Source organism: Gracilinanus agilis, chromosome 2 (assembly GCF_016433145.1).
Source record: "Gracilinanus agilis isolate LMUSP501 chromosome 2, AgileGrace, whole genome shotgun sequence".
NCBI lineage: Eukaryota > Metazoa > Chordata > Mammalia > Didelphimorphia > Didelphidae > Gracilinanus > Gracilinanus agilis.
The window spans coordinates 114,189,968-114,198,861 of record NC_058131.1 but is presented as its reverse complement, the minus strand read 5'-3'; positions in this window follow the sequence as shown (position 1 = coordinate 114,198,861).

The following is an 8,894-nucleotide window of genomic DNA, read 5'->3' as shown; positions in this document are numbered from 1 at the left end:
GGACAAGTAGTTTTTTTCAAACTCTATATATCCCAGACCACACCCAGCACAAGATCCTTCTCTCCCTTCATAAAACTTCTTTACCAGCAGGAGCCTTCATCAGGGCAATTTCTTCCCTTTAATAAAGCAAGGTCTTGGGGGCAGCTGGGTAGTTCAGTGGATTGAGAGCCAGACCTAGAGATAGGAGATCCTAGGTTCAGATCTGGCTGCAGACACTCCCTAGCTGTGTGACCCTGGATAAGTCACTTAACATCCATTGCCTAGCCCATACTGCTCTTCTGCCTTAGTATCAATACATAGTATTGATTCTAAGATGGAAGGTAAGAGTTAAAAAAAAATAAAGCAAGATCTCCTTCCCCCTGCCTTTTAATCCTTCTCTCCATTGCCTTACCTACTCTTTTGCAGATTCTTCTCTTCCTGAGACCAACAAAGTCATCTTCCTATTACTGCTAACCCTCTATTTGACTTGTGCACATCAGGCATTCTTCTTTATTCCTGTTCCCTTTTCATTCACCTGTTTTTTAAAACCCTTACTTTGTATCTTGGCAACAACTCTAAGAGAGAGGGGCAAGAGCCAGGCAAATGGAGTTAAGTAACTTGTCCAGAGCAAATAGCTATAAAATGTTTAAAATTAGATTTGAACCCAAGTCATCCTGACTCTAGCCCTGGCTCTCTAGCTGTGCCACCTGGCTGCCTCCATCCTTCTATTTTGTAATGTAGTACCATAAAAAAAAAAACCAGATCCATCTGGTAGGCAGGGCATTTCTAGATTTTGTTCATAATTCCTCAAGCATGCTTCTTCACAATTATTTCCACTGGACTTCTGACTTCCTTCTTACTCCATTTCTTAATATACACTTAGGAAGAAGCATCTCACTGGTCTTTCTGCCATCACTGTTACTGTTGCATTTATTCACCTTTCCTGAAATTCTGTTGTCTGAGACATTTGAGAATCAAAACAATCTCTAGTTCTGGTTTTCTTCCTCAAGATGTTTCAAATGCCTCTTTATTATTGAATGCCCATCTGTTTTCATGTATGGCTAAGCTCAAATTTTCAGGGAAGGTCATTCTGAGTGCCATTCTGAGCACTATTGCTCTTCAGAATACGTTATTCCATTCTCTCTTATATTCTATAGTAGATGGAGAAGTCCTGTGTAACTCAAATTTCCTTTCCTTGGTATTTAAAGGTCTTTCTCTTGATTACTTATAGAACTTGTTTCTGAAGTGAATTGTTAAATTTTAATCATTATGTGTCTTTTGGCATTTGCAGTCTTTTTTTCTTTTCTTTTCTGGAGACAACCTATGAATTCTTTCAATTTGTATTCTCCAAATTCACAGGTTCTGAGTAGTTCTCTTGTATTTTTCCTGCATTAAGGTTTTTCCTTTTGCCATGTTCTTCTGGGAAATATGTAATCTGTAGGTTGTCTCTATGAATTTTTTCTTTCAGATCAGTATGTTCTGCTTGCAGAGTTAATTTTCTTTTACTATTATTTTTAGCTTCTCTTGTTCTAGATTGTCCTTCACTTTCATGCAGCTACATTCCCAATCTACTGTTTTTCCTTTGGTGAGAGTTGCTTTAATTTTTCTATTTTGCACTTTCTTTTTTTGCTGTGCAGCCATAAATTCTGTTCTTTTCTTCTCTTTTAAACCACTCAGGAAAAGCACGTTGTGGTTCCATAGTCTCAAATTCCACAGGGTCGTCTTTCTCATCATATTGGATCATATTTGCTTTATATTGTTTATTCATAGATAGCTGAGCTCATTTACAAGATCTGGAGGTCATATTTCTACTGTTAATGTTTTCCTTGTTGACCTTTCTGCTTATGTTTAATGAGTTTTCTTCCACCTGAGATCTTTTTTTGGGGTCCACAACCTGAACCCATATAAGACTGCAAACTTATTGACATATTCTGTTTTGACTGCTCCACTGATCTGCTATTCCCTGCCTCTCTCCCTTTCCTTCAGTGTCCCTATTTCCTAAGAACCAACAATAATAAAATTAGGCCAATTAATAGCCCTACAATGGCTTTTAACTGTTCAGGAGAAAGGAACAGTCAATGTGGCAAACTTTTTTGCTGCCTTAAGAAATTGCACAGCCACCTCAATCTTCAGCAATCACCTCCCTGACAGTCAGCAGCCATTAACATTGAAGCAAAAATTATGATTTGCTGAAGACCCAGATTATGGTAGGTGTTCTTTAGAAATAAAGTATTTTTTAATTAAGATATGTACATAGGTTTTTTTAACCCTTAAATTCCATCTTGGAGTCAATACTGTGTATTGGCTCCAAGGCAGAAGAGTGTTAAGGGTAGGCAATGGGGGTCAAGTGACTTGCCCAGGGTCACACAGCTGAGAAGTGTCTGAGGCCAGATTTGAACCTAGGACCTCCTGTCTCTAGGCCTGGCTCTCAATCCACTGAGCTACCCAGCTGCCCCCTGTACATAGGTTTTTAAAGACATACTGCTTGTTCAGTTATTTTTCAATGTGTCCAACTCTCCATGACTCCATTTGGGTTTTCTTGACAAAGAATGTGGTTTGCCATTTATTTCTCCAACAGACATATTACTATTGCACCTTTAGCAGATTACAGGATAATATAAACATAACTTTTATATGCATTGGAAAACCAGAAAAATCTATTTGTCTCACTTTGTGATATTCACTTTGTTTAGGTGGTCTGGAATTGAACCTGAAATATCTTTGAGGTATGCCTGTATTTAGTTTGTGTATACACAATAAATATATAGTGTCCCCCGCCATCCCTTAGTAGAATGTAGGTTCCTTGAAGATACTTTTGTTTTTGTGTTTGGATCTCCAGGGCCTAACACATAGTAGATCCTTAATGATACATGTTAACTGATAGAGACTGATGAATGGGGTCAGGCTACTGACAATGATGTGAATGCTCAAGTCCCCAAGTATGACAGCAGGAGCTGGAGTGGTGAGGAAGTCTGTGAAATAGAGTAATTTCCCAGTATCATATTTCCAAGAAATATTCAACAAATAGAAGTTAGGGTAATTTTAAAAGTATCTCCTCAAATTTCTGACGGAAAGATAAAGTTGAAGTCTAGAATTTGTAATACCGTGAAAGAAAATTCTCTCAACAGCACATATGGCATAAAAGAATTAGGTCTTACAAAGGTAGGTCTTAAAAGTTCTTCAAGTTTTTGGTTATGAACTTCCAAGCATGTATTTACAAAATATTGTTTTCTAGGTTCTGCTTACTTCAGCCTACCTTAGCAATATGCCTTCCTATGCTTCTCTGAATTCATAATTTTAAAAATGTTACCCCTTTCTGTCTTCCTTCATGTGCTCTTTTCCAAAAAGGTAAATTCTATGAATATGCATATATGGAGAGGATAGCTAGGGGTTATAATGGATAGATTACTGGACCTAGAATTAGGAATATCTAAATTCAAAGTGTTGAAATGGATAAATTTCTTAATTTTTGTCTTTCTCAGATTTCTCATTTGTAAAAAGCAGATATGATAATATGCCTACCTCCCTGGATTGTAAGGATAAAATTATAATGTAATTTACTCTTCAAATCATAAAGCACTATGTAAATAGTAGCTATTATGTCAAAATCATATAAGATTTATTAAAATGTTAAATAAGTGAGAATTTTGGCTACTCTGAACTATTAATATCAAACACCACGAAATAGGAAAATATATGCTAACTTTCTTCCCAAATCTTTCCCCTTTTCAACCTTGATTTCTTCTTCTAATTTCCTTTCTGTTCTAATAAGGTAGACTTGAAGAGCCCATTAAAAAGCTAGTAAGGGAAAACAGAGGGAAGGAATCTAGATTCCTTAAATGTTTTTCAATGTCTTCCTGCAACAGAAAATAGGATTAGTTTTTCTTTCTTCTCTTTCAATTCTACATTTATTTAGGGTCAATCACCATATCTAGTTATATAGCTTCATTCTCTTCTTTTCACAAGTCTGGTTAGTGAACCCCAAAATCATGAAATCTTAGAGAACTCCCTTTCTATGTTTTTAGTCAATGGATTTTGAAATGAAAAGGCAAACTTGAACTTGTTCTTTTTAAAAATATTGATGTTTTCAGTTTCCCCATCACTTTATTTCCCAATATGCCCTCTTCTTCTCTACCAGAGAATGACATTCTTAATAACAAGAAAAAAAGAGTTCAGTAAAACCAACATATCAGTCAGGTTTGGCAGTACTATATATACAATGTTCCACATCTCTAGTTCTCCACTTTTGACACGAGGGCGGCATATTTTCACATATCTTCTTTGGTACCAAATTTGGTCATTATGATTATATAGTATTCAATAACAAATTTTTGGTTTTCTTTTCCTTTTCAGTTATTATGTTTACTATTTTTTGGTTCTGCTTTTGTATATTTTGTATCATTTCATAAATTCCTTTCTATGTATTCTTCACATTCATTATTTCTTAAGGTACAATAAAATTCCGTTATGTTGATATACTATAATTTGTTCAGCCGTTTCCCAATTAATGAGGATTTTCATCCTTATCCCCAATTCTCTGCTACTATCTGATACATAATGCATCTTTCTTCCTATATTTAAATTCCTTGTAGTATATCCCTAGCAGTGGGATCTCTATGTTCAAAATAATTTTCAGAGTGTGTGGTATAATAGGTAGGATTAAACTTAGAATAATGCAGATCTGGCTTTAAATTTCACCCTGAACAACTATTAGCTACATGATCCTGGTCAAATCAATTAATCACTATTCCTCAGTTTCCTCTTCTGTAAAATAATGGTATTAAACTTTATGGCTTTGAAGGTCTTTTTAAATTCTAAATCTCTGGGAAATTTTAATTGTTTTCTAAGCATAATTGCAATTTTTTCCCAGAATTTTTTCAAATTTCTTCAGAATGGTTTGATTAATTCACAGCTTCCATAGCTCTGGAATAGTTTCTACAACCTTTCCCATGTTGATTATCTCTTTTTTTCCCCCATCAATATACTGGGAACATCTTTTTTGTAAGTAAACAAAAGCAGGTGTAAGATTTGAGAAAATATTTTTTGAACCTGTATTATGCTATTTGATACCACTAAAAATAGTTTCAAACTTTTAAAGTAAAAGAGTTTGGCTCCTGCAAAGTCTGAGAATTACTGTAGAGTGATTTAAACACAACTTACCACTAGGTGGTGATAAACTTTCTACCACTAGGTGGTGATAAACTTTAAAATGTCAAATGATTGGTGACTTCACCATCTCAACTCTTCCATGACTGGAGGTAGACAGCCTACATGAGATTCTGGGGGAGGGGAGTGGGAAAGAACTCAACCTGGAAGACAATCTTCTGTGATGAATCCTTCTAAATCTGACTAGTCTCATTCTCTTATGACTTTGACAGGTTCTGTCTTCTGATAATACAGTCTTTAAGAACCTAAGGTTATCTCTATTTTCTTGCCACCTTCTAGAAAGTCTTTAGTGGGGAAAGTAGTAACCTTTAATAAAAATAAAGGTGGTGCATGGCAATCACACAGATGAGAGCTACTTTAAACATCCTAATATGAAAATCTTCATTGATTAAAAAAAGTTAGATATGTTTATTGTATCCCAAATTTGTACTTATCATCATAGATCATACTCCTTCCAGATGCTGTTGTTGAAAAGAGAAAATGGCAAACCATTCTGAATGTAAAAAAGTTGGTGTTTTGAGAACTGAACTTGGAAAACCTTTTTAGTTTCGTAGGATTTACCAGAATCTATGTTTGGTTGGCAGAAATTCTAAGAATCCAAAGTCAGCATTACACCTTGAAGAAAGAGCCTCATCAAAGTAAGACTAGTTGAGAGGCATGTTTTGTTATCTATTCTGATTATATACATATATTTCAGGAACAAAGCTATTGCATAAAACTCTGAAAGCATATAAAATGGATCTTGGGTCAAAATTAACAATAAAAATTAATTTTGGTTGTTAACAATTTAATTTGAAAATTAAGAAAAAGACTGTAATATGGCATCAATGGAACCTAATGTTACATTTCTACAAAACAGTGGCCTTGTTCTAGTGGTAAGACATGGGCCTAACATAGTTATCCAATTTTACAAGCATTTTTTAGCCTTGTCAATAAAGCATATTGATAGATGTTGAATAAGTATCTTTTTCACTTGAAGGCAAATAGCAATATAAGTGCTAAACCACAAACACTACTTTAATATTCATAAAGCCCTATTTAGTAGAGAGATACAAGATCACAGCATGATAACTCTCATAGGTCACTCTCATGTATAACAATTGTTGGCAGTCACAAATTTTTTTCTTTGTTCTGGGCCTGTAATTTCATTGGTAAGGAAATTCTCTCCACCAAAGTAGATCAGCAAAATCCCTTTCAATTTCTAATCTTAAAAGCTGCTTGGGGGCACTGAAAGGGTAAGTGCTTTGGCCAAAACCAAAGTGTGTCAGAGGCAAGACCAGAATCTAGGTCTTTCAGATTCTGAGGTTGACTTTGTAACCAATATGTCACTTTTCCTCTCGGAGTAAACAAAAGAGACTTTAGGGCATGAACTTTAAGCAAGAATACACCTGGGTAAATGTTTGAGATGGGAATCATTGTTTCAGCAAGTTGAGCCTTAAATTCAACAGACTCTAAAAAAGAATGGAAACAGCTTCTAATCTATCTACACAATGGTTACAATTCAAGCTTTGCAATTATACTTCTATTGTATTAGGATGATGAATACATCGGTCATTATTGTTTACAAAAATACAAGAGGGTCTAGAAATATTTAAGAACAATGTAACTCTGTGCTAATCATGTTGCCTTTTGCTTCAAGTTGGAACTAAAACTTCAAATTCCAGTGTCAGCTTTCTCTACCAATTTCTACAATGAATAACTTTCTTCATTATCATCAATCTGAGAGAATTGCTACGATGATAAATCAGAACATAAAATATAATCTGAGGTTCAGATTCCACCTTTTGTTAGAACAGTCTGTCTTTGTGTTTATTAGAGGCTCCTTGGAGTTTCAGTGCTTCAATTTTAACAACTGGAAGAGGTAGGTAAACCTAAGCCACTTAGGTGGCAAAGTAGGAGGAAAAGTGGTTCATTTTGGACTTCTCATTTTGAGAAGAACCAGGGAGTCATGTGGATGTAACTATCATATTCAGGACTTAATATCTTATATTTTACAGTAGTTTTTAGTTTCCAAGGTCCTTTCCCATATATTATCTCCTTTTCTTTTTTTTTTTAAACCCTTAACTTCTGTGTATTGGCTCCTAGGTGGAAGAGTGGTAAGGGTGGGCAATGGGGGTCAAGTGACTTGCCCAGGGTCACACAGCTGGGAAGTGTCTGAGGCTGGATTTGAACCTAGGATCTCCGGTCTCCAGGCTCGACTCTCAATCCACTGAGCTACCCAGCTGCCCCCCACCCCCCAACATATTCTCTCTTTTGATTCTCAGGAGAACCTATAAAATAGGTAGGGCTGAAAGATAATATTCCCCCCTTACTTCTCCAGATACTCTTTGTATATTTCTCCCAATAGAATGTATGCTCTTCTAGGGCAAGAAGGGCTTCTTTTTTGTTTTGTATTCTCAGTGTCTAAATAGGTGGTCAGTAAGTGCTTACCGATTTTGTAAGTTATTTGCAAAATGGGTAAAATAACCTTTCTCATGGTCCAAGGTCATAAGACTAGTGAGAAGTCTGATCTGAACTCTTTCAATTCTTCCCCTTATACTAGGTTACATCTCATGTAAAAGGGATAATTATCCAAGTTTGGAAACATTTTTTTCTTAATTGTGCAAAGATGAGGTTAAGCCCACTATCCCTCAATCAAAACTTTAGCATGAAGGCAGATTTCATTGTGCCCTTCTGTGTTCTTATACATGATAATAGATTTAGAACTGGAAGGAATCTTTGAAGTCATCTTTATTTTTATCATTTCCTTAACTGTAAAATGAAGATAAAAGCACCTACCTCCAAGGGTTGTTGTGTTAAACAGTTAATATTTGTAAAGACATAGCACAGTGACTGGCACACAGTAGGGACTTAATAAATGCTGGCTTTCTTCTTTTTTCTCCCCGATTTACTGAGAAGCATTAGACAGTCACTCGGAATAATATCATGGGTCAATCAAAAGGACCCATCTTGAATAAAGGGATATTGTGTCACTTGAGCAACCACTCCCTGTATTCTCATCTCTTCCCCGCCCCCCCCCCCCCATTTGTATCGTTCTATTGGGTGACAAGTTCATAGGATCATAGATTTAGAGCTGAAAGGGTCCTCTAGTCCCACCCCCTCATTTTACAAGTTCAAGTTTTACCGATCTTGGATGGAGAAGGCTTATTAGCTAAGGGTGTAGAGGGGCGTCTACGTCTTAGGTCCTGAAGCGGCGGTTAGGCAGGTGGAAGCCGCACCCACTGACTGGCAAACACCACACCCCTGGGCTCCCCTAAGCCCAAGGGCAGGGGTCGGAGGCCTGTCTACCGTGGCTGAGACTGCGGTCCTTTAACAGCCAGTCTGGGGCAGCGAATAAACGTGAGTGACCAAATGAAGAGCTGGGATCGACCTCCCCCGTATACGATAAGCCGCTTTTTTTTTTTTTTAACCTCTCTTCCTCGCGACCCTCCCCTCCTCACCCTTTACGGTGGGGGGAACCCGGGACTGAAGGGGTTCGGGGGCTGGGGGAGGAACCCCGGCGCTGCCTCCACGCGTGGCCTCTGAGGGGTCAATGTCAATACGGAGAGGGCCAGGAGGAAGCTGACCCGGCTTCGGGAAGGGGGGTGGGGGCAACGATGGGCGACCAGCAGCCACGGCGGCCCAGCCTGACGCCGCCATCTTACCCTACTCACCCTAACTCCCCCCTCAGCCGAGCTGGCTTCGTGTTTTCCTTCCGGCCGCTGACAGAGATCCGGGGTTGGGAGGGGTGTGTTTGGGGGGGGTGGGAG